This window comes from Rattus rattus, chromosome 7 (assembly GCF_011064425.1).
Source record: "Rattus rattus isolate New Zealand chromosome 7, Rrattus_CSIRO_v1, whole genome shotgun sequence".
Taxonomy (NCBI): Eukaryota; Metazoa; Chordata; class Mammalia; order Rodentia; family Muridae; genus Rattus; species Rattus rattus.
The window spans coordinates 2,004,599-2,017,030 of NC_046160.1; the positions used below are offsets into that span (position 1 = coordinate 2,004,599).

Genomic DNA, 12,432 nt, shown 5'->3' on the forward strand with positions numbered 1-12,432 from the left:
ACTGGTAACAAATGATGGTCAGAATGTGGAGAAATGAGAATCCTTACACACTGTTGGTAGGAATGCAAGTTATAACAGTCAATTTGGTAAATTCTGTCTACTTTTCTCCTTGAAGAATGGAAAACAGCACTGGCAGTTTTGCTACTCTTCAGATGTCCTAAGGAAGCGAGGGTCACAGGTTGACCTACTATTGTATCCCATGTTAGTGCATCACACTGCACAAACACCAAAATGTGGAAAGACCTGAACCTTTCATCTGTGGACAAATGGATGATAAAACGGGAAACATGTAAATAATGAAATAGACGTATAACTAACCATAAAAAGTAAAAAGTAAATGTATATGAGATGCAACCCAACACTAAGCCAAAAGCAAGAGCAGATGAAGAGTAGTCAGGCTTCAAAGTACGCTGTGCAAATGGCCAAAGGTGTGGCGATATGTTCACACTGGTAATAGCCAGGGAAACACACAGGGATCACCTCCCTCCAGGTGGAATGTCTGATATGAATGGCTTACAACCATGTGGATAAGTCCAGAAAACACCGTGCTAAGCAAAATAAAGCAAGAGCTGAAAGACTAATGCTGTGTAATTCCACTAATACACGGGACCTGAATTCATTGTTGACCTCATAGAACACACATAGAGTGAAGACGACCAGGGACTGGGGTTGTCGTAGGTTAGGGTCTGAGACTGAGCAGGTGCTGAATGGAGGAGATGTTTTAAGAGATATAACTATAGTTCATGACTATCATATTCTTTAAATCCTGGATGTGAGTGTTAAATGTTCCCAAGTTGGCCTGAAGTGGTATATATACTCATCAGCTATTGTGACACTATATAACATATATAACCTTTCAAAACAGCCTGGGAAAGATTGTTTTTAGATGCACTTTTATTTTATTCCCGGATTGTAAATCTTATAATTCTGAAATTAGTTCTTTCAAATTATAAATGAGAGTTATTTCTTCACTGCTGGTTATTAATATGAAGGAAACTACTTAAAAGCACTGCATAAATTAGTCATTTTTCTAATTTCACATTCTTTAATGACAAGCATGCTCTCTGATCTATTCATGAGACCACTGTCTCAGTGGCAATTTTATTTATTCTGAGCTTCCTTTTTCCAAATTGTTCCAAGGCTAGGCAATTGCCAAAGGTTAGGAATTCATTCCTGGGAATCATCCAAGAGAGTGTTGGAATCAGGAAGAGGCATGATGTGCCAAGAGAGAACGAGTTATGAGCCTTTTTCTCCATGAAACAAGGAACAGGATTCATTGCCTTCTGGTCTGCCAAGTGAAGAAGGTCTTAGAAGCCTGCTAGTCTAGAAGAGCTTGAAAGGGTCGGGCAGGCCATATCTCAGAATGAACCACTTTTGACACCATTTGCTGCACCTTCAGATAAGTACAAAAGCAGTTCTCTCAGATAAAGTACATGCATTTTTGCATTTTAAAATACAGCTGTGCATGTGTGTTAATGAAGATGCTTGGAATCACAAAAATAGTTTTCTTAAGAGCAGATTTGTGGGAGTTTAATTAAAATTAATGGTACATTAAAATATCTAAGGATGGTTTGAGAATGTGAAAGATACTTTCTCAATACCGATTCTCAGAAAGCATCCGGCACCTGGCATGGATGTCAGATGTTAGCTTACTTTACCCTTCTCTCCCAGACTGAGCCACAATGTCTTTCTTTATTGCACTTTCTACATTAGACAGACTTGGTGAGTTTAACTTTTGCAAAACAGAGAGCAGACACTTGGTGATTATAGTTACTGGAACAATCCATTGCTCAGAGAATTGAAAAGCTGTATATCTGATTTGAGGCTCTCCTGACTCAAGCAGCTAATTATTCTTATTGCTTTACAGGAATTTAGAGTTGGGCTGGCAGTAGGGACTCCAATTTTAATCATTTCCCTGTTTAGGCACATTAGTGAGATGGGTAGATGATTCGAGGTGAGGGGCTATCAATTACCACAGATTTTCAGTCTTCAAACTAAGTATGCCCTAACCTAAGGAAGGAAGCACAAGAAGCCCGGAAAACACTTAGGAATTTGGGGATTGTTCATAATTCACCATAGAATCATTATTATATCGATCATAATGTTCTGTACTTATGGGGATTAATAGGCCTAAATATGAAAGGCTGCATGCTAATGACTTTAACAGGAGCCATAATTATAAAACCTAATTCCCAATAATTCCTCAGCAGTTATTTAGTAATCAGATTCTTTTGAGGTTAAATGGAAATTAAAGAGATGCTTTGTTCACAAAGACATCAGCAATGCAGTGATGCATAGTCACACTCGCTGGTGACCTCATCAGTGCTGTGTCCAAGCTACAGAAGGCCTCTGGTGTGACCAGCAGCAGATGGTTGGTATCTGCAGAGGCACACGTTGGTTTGCAGCGTAAACTCCAGCCTCTAAAGTGACAGGAATGTAGGTTCTAGTCTTGGTTGTACTCTAGTAGAGGCATGATCACTTACCACCTGCCCACACCGTTAGGCTTGTTTCCTAGTCTACAAGGGGAGGGATGAATTTGTTTTGAAGATAAGACAAATGTCACTAGCAAGATCCTTAACGCTATGCATGGTTTTAGGAGTTTGCAGCTCAAAAGGGGTGAAGCTCAGACATATTAGTTTCTTATTCCTCAGCGGCAACTAGATTTTGGTGGATGCAGATGTTTGGAAATCAGGACTTACGGAAGCCTCCTCCATGCTATGCCTTGGGCAACATTCTTTTTTTTTTTTTTTTTTTTTTTTTTTCTGTTTCCTCCTCTGTAACATGGTGGATAAATCTTCCTATCTGGAAAAGCTGCTCACTGATTTAAATTAGTTAATGTAAAGATAAATAGGAGATTAGCATATAGAAGTATTCTATTCCTATTTTTAAACTGAGTTATTTTTTCATTGCTGTGATAAAAATACCTTGGCCAAGGCAACTTATAGAAAAAAGAGACTATCTGAGGCTCCCGGTGTTAGAGGGCCGTAGTCCACAACCATTATGGACCATTATGGTGAGAAGCCAGATAGGGATAGACCTGGAACAGTTCCTGAGACCTCACAGCCTGATCCCATGAATGAGACAGACAAAGAGAACTAACTGGAAATGGCATTGGCTCTCGAAACACCAAGGTCTGTTCCCAGTAACAAATCTTCTAATCTCCTAATCCTTCCCAAACTATTCCACCTACTGGGGAGAGAGTATTTAAATAGCTGAGGATGTGGGAGCCATTTTAATTCAAACCACTGAAAGAACATGAAGTATTTGTATTACTATGTTTGAAACCTGTGTAGAAAAGCCTACTCACTAGCAATAAAGTAAAATATATTACCAAATAAAACACATTTCACCCGCCTCAGAAATTATTAAAACATATTTCACCTGCCTCAGGAATTATTAAAACATATTTCACCTGCCTCAGGAATTATTAAAAGATTTTATGAAGAGAAGATGAAATATTATTAGGTAGATCTCACCAATTTTGACATTCAAAACAAACTTTGATGTCTACTGTCTATTAATTGTTGGCAAGAGAGAAAGAGCAAGGCCGATTCTTCACACATTCAACATCCATGGGTGCTGCTCTACGTTATGGCAAGAGCTATAAATATAAAATTTGAGCATAGTTTTCAAATTTTTAAATTTATAATAGTGTTTATGAGAGCTGAGATAGACACAGAGAGGGCAGAAGGCCCACTTGTGTGATTGGCACATGTATGAGTTCACAGGACAACTCTTGAGAGTTTGTTTTCCTCTGCCAGTCCGTGCAGGGATGGAAGTCGGATTGGGAAGCATTTACAGAGTCCCTTGCCCCACTGAGCCTTTCCACCAGTCCAAGAACTTCCTTTCCAAAGATGGATAGGACCTTTCGCATGTCCAAGTTAGTCACCTTTCTGCCACGATATCAAAATACCTGTAATAGTTAATGCGCAAAGAGAACAAGTTCATTTCAGCTCAGAGTTTTAGAAGCTCTGGTTTGTGCCAATTAACCCACTGCTTTTTAACTGGGTAAGGCAGTAAACCAAGGCAGGAAGTTTTATTAAGACAAACAAAACAAAACTTGTTATCTCCTGACCAGGAAGCAGGAGATACATGGTACTGAGACCGTAGAGTGTCTGCTTCAGGAAAGCCCCGTAGACCTCCCATGAATTGCCTCTTGGTAAGACACCTTCACTGGCCAGTAGCACCATACTGGGGTCAATTTCTTGGCCTTTGGGATCATTCAACACTCAAACTGTAGTATAATTAGCATCTACAAAGGAATTTATAGCACCTGAGGATCTGTTTGGAACCTAACAGCAGATGTAACCTTTTCTGCTGCCAGTCGCCTCTCCTTTGCCTAATACTCTCTTTTTCATCCTAACTCTGAAGACTGAAGCCCTCAGCAAGTAAAGTAACACCGGAAAAGGTCTTCCAAGCATACAACGCTGAGAGCTGAAGAGATGTCTCAGTGAGAACCAGAACCCTCGTGAAAGGCACATGCGTGCTCGGGCTCCACTAATCACAGTGCTTGGAAGGAAGTCTCTGCACAGCTAGAACGGCCTGCTCGGTCAGAGAGCTGTAGTTAGCAACCTTATCTCAGTATTTGAGGTCAAGAGTGATGAGAGGGATACCAGATATATCAACTCTGGCCTCCATAGATGTATGTGTACCATACAGACCCACAGACACACACATGTAAACACAAACACACACACACACACACACACACACACACACACACACAGAGCAAGAAGAAATATTAATTGAATGCCAAAAAACAAACATACAAACATATAAAATTAGAAAACAAAACAAAATATAAACAACCAAAAATAAAAAAAACACAAGTTACCTTTATGAAATTCTCAAAGAATAAAAATAAATAAATTTTTAAAAATGCAAAATAGGAGTTAGAGACCTATAACTAGGTGTTATTTTTCTAATCCCATGTTTCTTAATGAACAGTCGCGTGTGAATGTATAATGAGGTGCAGAATTGAATGACAGGCTCTGTCTTGCTTTAGTACTCATGACCTGTCCTGTGTCATGGATTACATGGCACTAATATTGGATTAGGTTCATTTCACATCGAAACCTGCTCCCTGGAGTCTTCCTGCCTTGCTTCTCAGCGGGAAGATGAAGAGTCCACAACACAGGCAGATAATTGGACAATTTAGAAGTTACACGTATTTTTTTCCTGTGTATTCCATTGTGTATATCTGTCTGCAGATAATACATACATGCATATGATAGGGGAAGGGACTATCGCATTCACCTGGAGGTCAGAAGACAGTGGGGTCACTCTTTCCTTCCTATGCACCCCAGGGATAGCACTCAGAAACTAGGCTTGTATAGCAAGTAGTTTACACGCTGAGCCATTCCAATGCTGCCCTCCACACCCACACCCGTTCCATTTCTTTCGCTTTTAATTTTTTTTTTTAATTTTGCTTCCCACGCACTTTCTTCATCTATCTTCCACAACAAGATATCGATCAGCTCTTGGCATAGTCTGTCTCATTTCCAGACATTCTGAGTGGAGCAAAGTGGGGTTTTGCCCTTGAAATGTCTCCTCATTGAGAGCTCGCTGGTAAACTCTGACGGAGTTAACTCGTCCCTGCCCTCTAGTGGACAGAAGGATACGACAAAAACTTCCAAACCCAGCTTTGTCTGGCACATTGTGCTTTGTTTAAAAGAGCTTTTGTGAACTGGCTGCTTAAAACTAAGACCTCATTGTTCATTGACACTATAGGATGTTTTATCTCAAGTTCCTTACACCATGAAAGTGTGACACTCAATGAGTCCCTGAGGCAGATTGCATTGTACAGTAATCAAAGGACATGCATATTAAATTTTATACAGCAAAGTTGATGCAGATACCACTAATTTAGATACCACAAAAACGTCTTTCAGTAAATAAGTTCCAGTGAGACTGCCCTGGCTTTAGGTGGCATTAGGAGTTTCTTTTATCTGAGCAGGGAGTAGGCTGCGTGTGGAACATTGGTAGTAAGAGAGAAAAGGTTGTGTTTCCTTGATAGTCTCACATATTCACTATGCCTGTCTGTCTATCTGTCTGTCTGTCTGTCTTTGTCTCTGTCTCTGCCCCTTCCCTCCTTCTTTCCCTCCCTTTCTTCCCATCTTCCTCTTCCTCTCCCTGTCCTACCTCCAGACCACATGCATGCTTAAGCACATGCTGTATCGCTGAGCTAACCTCAACCCCTAGATATTCTTAATCTATGCATTTCTCTCGACCAACCATTAACTCTGTTGAGCTTAAGAAGCGGTGATGAGACAGGTCAAACCTTACGAGGGAGCCATGTTCAGGTTAGATTTTAGCACTGCAGTGAACAGAGAAAAGAGGAAAGAACGTGAAAGGGACAAAAGCTGCTTGTTAGCAGTGGTACCTATTGAGGAAAAGTTAAGGCAATTGCTCTGAATCCTGACCAGATGGCTGCGAGTACAAAAATACCCATAATTTACTGAGCACATAATGTAGACCACCTACTATGCTAGGCCTCACTTGGATCTTCTCCCTTTAATCTTAACAACAGCTATTTCCTGTCAGGACTCTTATCAGCTCTGTTTCCTGGAGGAGTCACAGAGGTATGAGGGAGTGAAACACCTTAGCTAAGGTTGCAGCTAGTAGGTGATAAAGCTTAGATATCACAGTGTCTGTTGAATTCTGAAGCTATTTCCAAAAGCACCCACATCTGGGGAATCTCCACCTACAGTGGTTTTCCATTGAGAGGGCAGAACGTTCTACCCCAAGCTGTAACTAGGGCAATGGTGAGGATCTTTTCCCCTCCATGATTTCATGATTTATTATTGTTTTATTGTTGTAAATTCAGTAGCAAAAACCTTACCCTATATTACCGCCCGTTCCCTTATGCTTTGTACTGCACATATATTTCTGTACCAGGAACAACTTTACACTTTCACAGAGCCATAGTTCTATTCCAAAACTATATCTACTCATAAGGAAAATCCAATACTGACAGTTAACTTAAAAGGTAATGTCTCCCAACTTAAATTTTATTTTACAAATGTCATTTAAATCTCAAGACCTTTATTTTGTTCCTTATGGAATGAGGAGAACACTGTCACAAAGATCAACAGGAATGATTATGAAGTTGTACATAATAATTATTCTTTAATATCCCCAACAGATAATAACTGAAGCTTTTAAGATATTGTTGTGCTACAATTATTATTGCTTTCAAAACTAAAAACTAAAGTGCCTCCTCATGAAGCAATGTGAGCACACTTATCGGGGGTAGGTGAGCAACTCTGAGTGGCATGTTCGTAGCCTAATCTTACTGACCATTTCTTTAAAACAAACAACATCCAAAGGAAAATATCTATTTTTTAAAAATATACCTTTTGATGTTATTATTCTGTATTTTTATTAATGTAATGGAAGCTAACTATTGACACTATTAGGTACTGCTTTCTCTCATATAAGTTACCATGTGATTCTTCTGACTATAAAAGACATTTTAGGGCTAAGAAGATGGCTCAGTCTGTAAAATGCTTATACATGAGAATCTTCACTTGGATCTCTGACATCTATGTAAAAAGCTGGGTGTGGCAGTGGATTTCTGTAATCATAGCACTGAGAGGGCAGAAACACATGGATTTCTGGCCAGATTAACCAAATTGGTTAACTCCAGTTTACATAAGAGGTCCTCTCTCAAAATACAAGGAGAAGAGCAGTTGAGAACACCACCTGATGTAGACCTCTGACTTCCACATACGTATATACACACCCTCATGCAAACATACACGCATACACAAAATGTGCACACAAAAACATACACATATACAGAGCACAGCTCATACTTTACAAATAATACTATTTAAATTGTGTCAGGTCTTCTCTGGTATTAGGAGTTTTTGCAAGAGACGTTAAAAGACCAGGAATAACTGGAAGTAAAGCCTGAGAGTGAGTGAAATTTGCACATGTGCAGTTTAGGGGGGTCTGTGAACTCCATTCTGGGTTCAGTCTCCATTTCCGGGCAAAACTCTTAAAATCAGATTGTAGATGCCCTCAGGAGCAAGGGGCTGCATTCATTTTCATCCACCTACACTCTATCTCCACATAGTAATTCGCAGAGAGTTGCTGTCCAATTCATTGCCACTGCAGAATAAAATTCAGAATATAGCAGCCAATTTCTGACCTCTGTCCAAGATAGATTAGCAGTAAGAACTGAAAGGAAACCTAGCTTTGCTTTACCTTACAGAAAATGATGCAGGAGAAGAAACTGTTGGCTTCTTAAACATCCTGTGATGTTCTAATCAGATAGACAAGGTTCCAAGGTTCCTCTTTGTAAATACATACATTCATACATACATACATACATACATACATTCATATAATATATTATATATAATATATATTCATATATAATCTACTTATTAGGCATTGCTCTGCTCCAGACATTCCCACTGCTCTCACCCCATCCCCATCTTTCATCCAACATAAACTGATGAATCAACAACATCTCAGTTGAAAATTTTTCTGACAAAAGAAAAAATGCTGACCAGTTCCTTAAATTTAGTCTGCCATCCTCCATTAGTAACTTCTTATTAACGCTATCATTAGAAAATGTACATTTTACAATATCAGGAACTTTAAATGCACAGCTCATTAATTCCTAGAAGAAAATCAAGACTCTTATTTAAGTTACATGTGTTGATAGCAACAGAGACCTAAATTTCATTACTAAGAAAAATTCATGTCAATTATATAAAAACAAGATCTTGTTGCTTCATGGAGGTGACCCATACATTTCTCTGTGTTTTTTCATGTTTTATCTTTTTCTAATGTAAAAATACCAGTTTCATTTCAAAATCAACATCCCTTCTTGCACTTTTTTTGTATACTGCAATTTTAAAAGATACTTCAGCAAATTCTACTGACCTTAATCAAGGTTTGGTGGAGTCTGTGACACCAGCTGTATGGCAAATATTGGGTCAACTCAGTGATCTTAGAAAATCAGTTCTCCCATCATGTCTATAAGAAGGTGGGAAGAGTTGATGTTGTGAAGAATATTTCAACTTACAGTTTGTATGATCATGAGTTAGGGCTCTGACACTATCATAGTAGTAGTCGCCTTCACTGAGAATCCACTTGATGTATTATCATAATCATTATGTCTCTGTTCTGGGATACAACATTGAGAATTTGAAATATAATAATGTTCCTACGTTCATGGAGACATGAGTCTCTATAAACCAAACCAAGCCATTTGAGTGTAGAACCCATGCTCTCTATGTCTTATTCAGACTTTGACATAACTCTCACACACATGCACTCTCAGAACTCTCTCTCTCTCTCTCTCTCTCTCTCTCTCTCTCTCTCTCTCTCTCTCTCAAAACACACACACACACACACACACACACACACACACACACCACATCCCACACACCATTCTAGAAGATAAATTTATTTACATTTGCAGCATTTGGCAAAATGTTTAAGCTGTAACTTTTTTCCCTATGTTCTGGACTTAAACTAGAAAAATAGGATTAGATAAGTGATGAGCTCTGATTAATGTTATTAATTGTTACTAATCTTATTGATTAAATGTTATTACTATTAAGGAACAAAATGATTCTTCTCTTACTTTTGGTTTGCCTCTTTCTGAGTATTATTTAGCCATCTAATGTTTATTGTTAAGTAAACACTACTTTGTGAACGTCAGTAACCCAGGCTTGAGCTACAGTGGTGAGAAGATCTCAAAGCCTTCGGGCCCTGCTGTCAGAGGGCCGGAAAGCACAAGCGCAAGTAGGAAGGATCAGAGGCCCCAGAGTAAAAGGATTCCAGTTATAGTCACAGACTCTCTACTCTTTACTTCATGAAGAATGCCCTATGGAAAATTAGCACGAATAAAATACAGAAAGTGTGGAAATAAAAAGAGATATGTAGAGAAACCTAGACATCTCCTGCCTTATGCCAATGTTGTTTACATACTCTAGATAAAATGTGTAGATATCCATGACTCTATACCAAAAGTAGACATCACCAACAGGTAAGCATTCATCATTGGGTGGGGGAATTGCTTAAATCCAGGTTCTTCTGAGCCTGTCACAAATGGTAGCCCCTATCAATAGGACAGTGAGGACAGTTTTGATCTTGTTTTAATTAATATTGAATTTTTGTGTCAGTTTAATACAGGCAAGGAGACACAATTATGCCCTGAGTGCAATAAGCATTCACAGATTTTGACAGACAGAAGTAGTAATTTTAGTGGTAGGAGTTAATTTGCGCTGGTATTAATGCATGAAAGGGTTGGTGATTGTATCTAATTGTTGCCTTCATTCTAGCTCTGTGAAAAATAAGGTTTGTGAAGCAAGCTGTGGGAAGTTATTGATTATGATGGCTTCTCCAAAAAATGTATTATTAAACTCACTTTTCTTCATAATCAGTTTTTGATTCTGAATTTATCTTTGAATCCATCTTTCTTTTTCTTCTCCATTCATCCTTTCAACCCTCCTACATGAATTATTAAAATGGATATAGAAAGGTGGGGGAATTGATAACTTCTTATCAGCTGCTCAAGAAAAATACTTTTGAATACTTATTTAAAAGACATCTTATTGATTATTACACATAAATATATCACATATATTAATACAGACAGAAATCTGTTTATGTTTTGTGAAGTTGCATAATGTCTACTCTGCAAAAGTTCTGTTCATTAGGAACTGTGACTGATCAGTCACACTGATTTAGTAAGTATTACCTTTCCTCACGTGGAGCCGGCCTTTGAAGGGTCCATTTCCAGATATCTCTTCCTGAATGCTTGCTCTACACTGCAGTATGTATACTTGACTTCACAAAACATGACAGGAAGACACTTTACGACTTAATGTTTTATCATTAGAATACCTTGCTCTTTATAATACATCTTTATTTTTCTTAAATTGATCTAAAATATAGTACCTACATTGTATTTTCGTTTATTCTTAAACTCTGATATCTTCAAATGGTGCTTTTGACCATAGTTTGGCACTGTTGTCACATCACTGTATCTTAAGGTAAATGAGACTCTCTGTATCTGTGTTGTCTCTCTCTCTCTCTCTCTCTCTCTCTCTCTCTCTCTCTCTCTCTCTCTCTCTCAAGTCACTATGCCTTAAGATCTGGATCAAAAGTATATGCCATCCCATATCAAAATCCACATCAAAAGCCTGTGTGTTCCAGCCTCGGGATCTGCCTCACACGTGTGCCCTCCACTTCTGGGTTGTAGTTGATTCCAGAGGTAGTCAAGGTGGCAACCAGGAATTCGCCATCAGACCTTGGAAGCAGCTCTTTCTTCTCACTGGTTACAGAGAGGAGCTGTTTCTTCTCAAAGATGTTTCTTTGACACTTCATTATAATTCTGTCTTCACACTCAGCAAAACAGAGCACAGCCATAAATATGAGTCTTATTGTCACAGAAATAAAAAGTGAAAGGATTGGAACCCTGAAGGCAACCAGAGTTTCATCTTCTGCACTTTTTTCTCTTGAAATGATGAGCTGCCATGGTCTTTCCGGTTCACATTTACTCCTATAAATATATTACCTGTCCAGCCATCCCAGGGAAGGGAGACACTGCCCGGAGGCATCATGAACTTGCATTAACTTTATACTAAAGCATATTATGTAAGTACATGGAGGCAGTATTCTTTTTCATTTGTCTTCTTTCACAAGTGCTTCATTCTAAACTAAAAATACTACTTGAACATATGATCAAAATTAAAGATTTCCGTATAAAATGCGAAGGCTGCCATTTGATTTCTCCCGACTTTTAATGGGAGCCTGCCTCTTTTATGACAGGGCATTGAGGGGTGTATAGACACCAGAGGTGACTCTTAGTTGTGACCAACAAAACTTTTTCAGTACACTTTGGTGAATATCCCCGGTATGTCAAACCCACTCCCATTTTAAAGCTGGTAATATTGTCTAACTTCACGTTTCGACAGTTATGGAAAATGAATTACTACAAAATACAAACACTTCAGAACTGTACCCATAACATACATGTTTACAAATATTACAAGTCTGATAAAATTGAGTCGATAGGAGATAGAACGTATTTGAAGAATACATTAGGGGACAAAGGCATCAGCCACCAAGCCTGGGCCTAAGTTTGGTCCCTGTGACTCATGCACATGATGGTTCTCGGAGATCAGCCCATGTTCCCTGGCATGAGCACCTACATGGATGAACATATGAATACAAAACAATGTCAGAGTTCTGTTGAAGCAGGAAGCATAACAGAATTATATCCAGTTCCTGCTCTTAGAAGCATCTTTATAGGCAATCCATAAACCTGCTGGGTTTTACCCACTTTTCAATAATTGAAGATTAGCATGTGTTAATCATCTGTAAGTTAGCGTTTTAAAGAGAGTGTGCCAATTTTCAGTCCACAGTGGTATCTTTATCAAAAAAAAAAAAATAACTCAGACAAAA

General features: G+C 38.7%; 1 protein-coding gene across 2 annotated transcripts in view; it reads left to right on the forward strand.

Annotated features, from left to right (window-relative positions):
• Nucleotides 1-12,432, forward strand: part of Nrxn1 (neurexin 1) — a 1,103,898-nt gene that overhangs the window by 321,332 nt on the left and 770,134 nt on the right. The gene's annotated exons all lie outside the window — the stretch shown is intronic.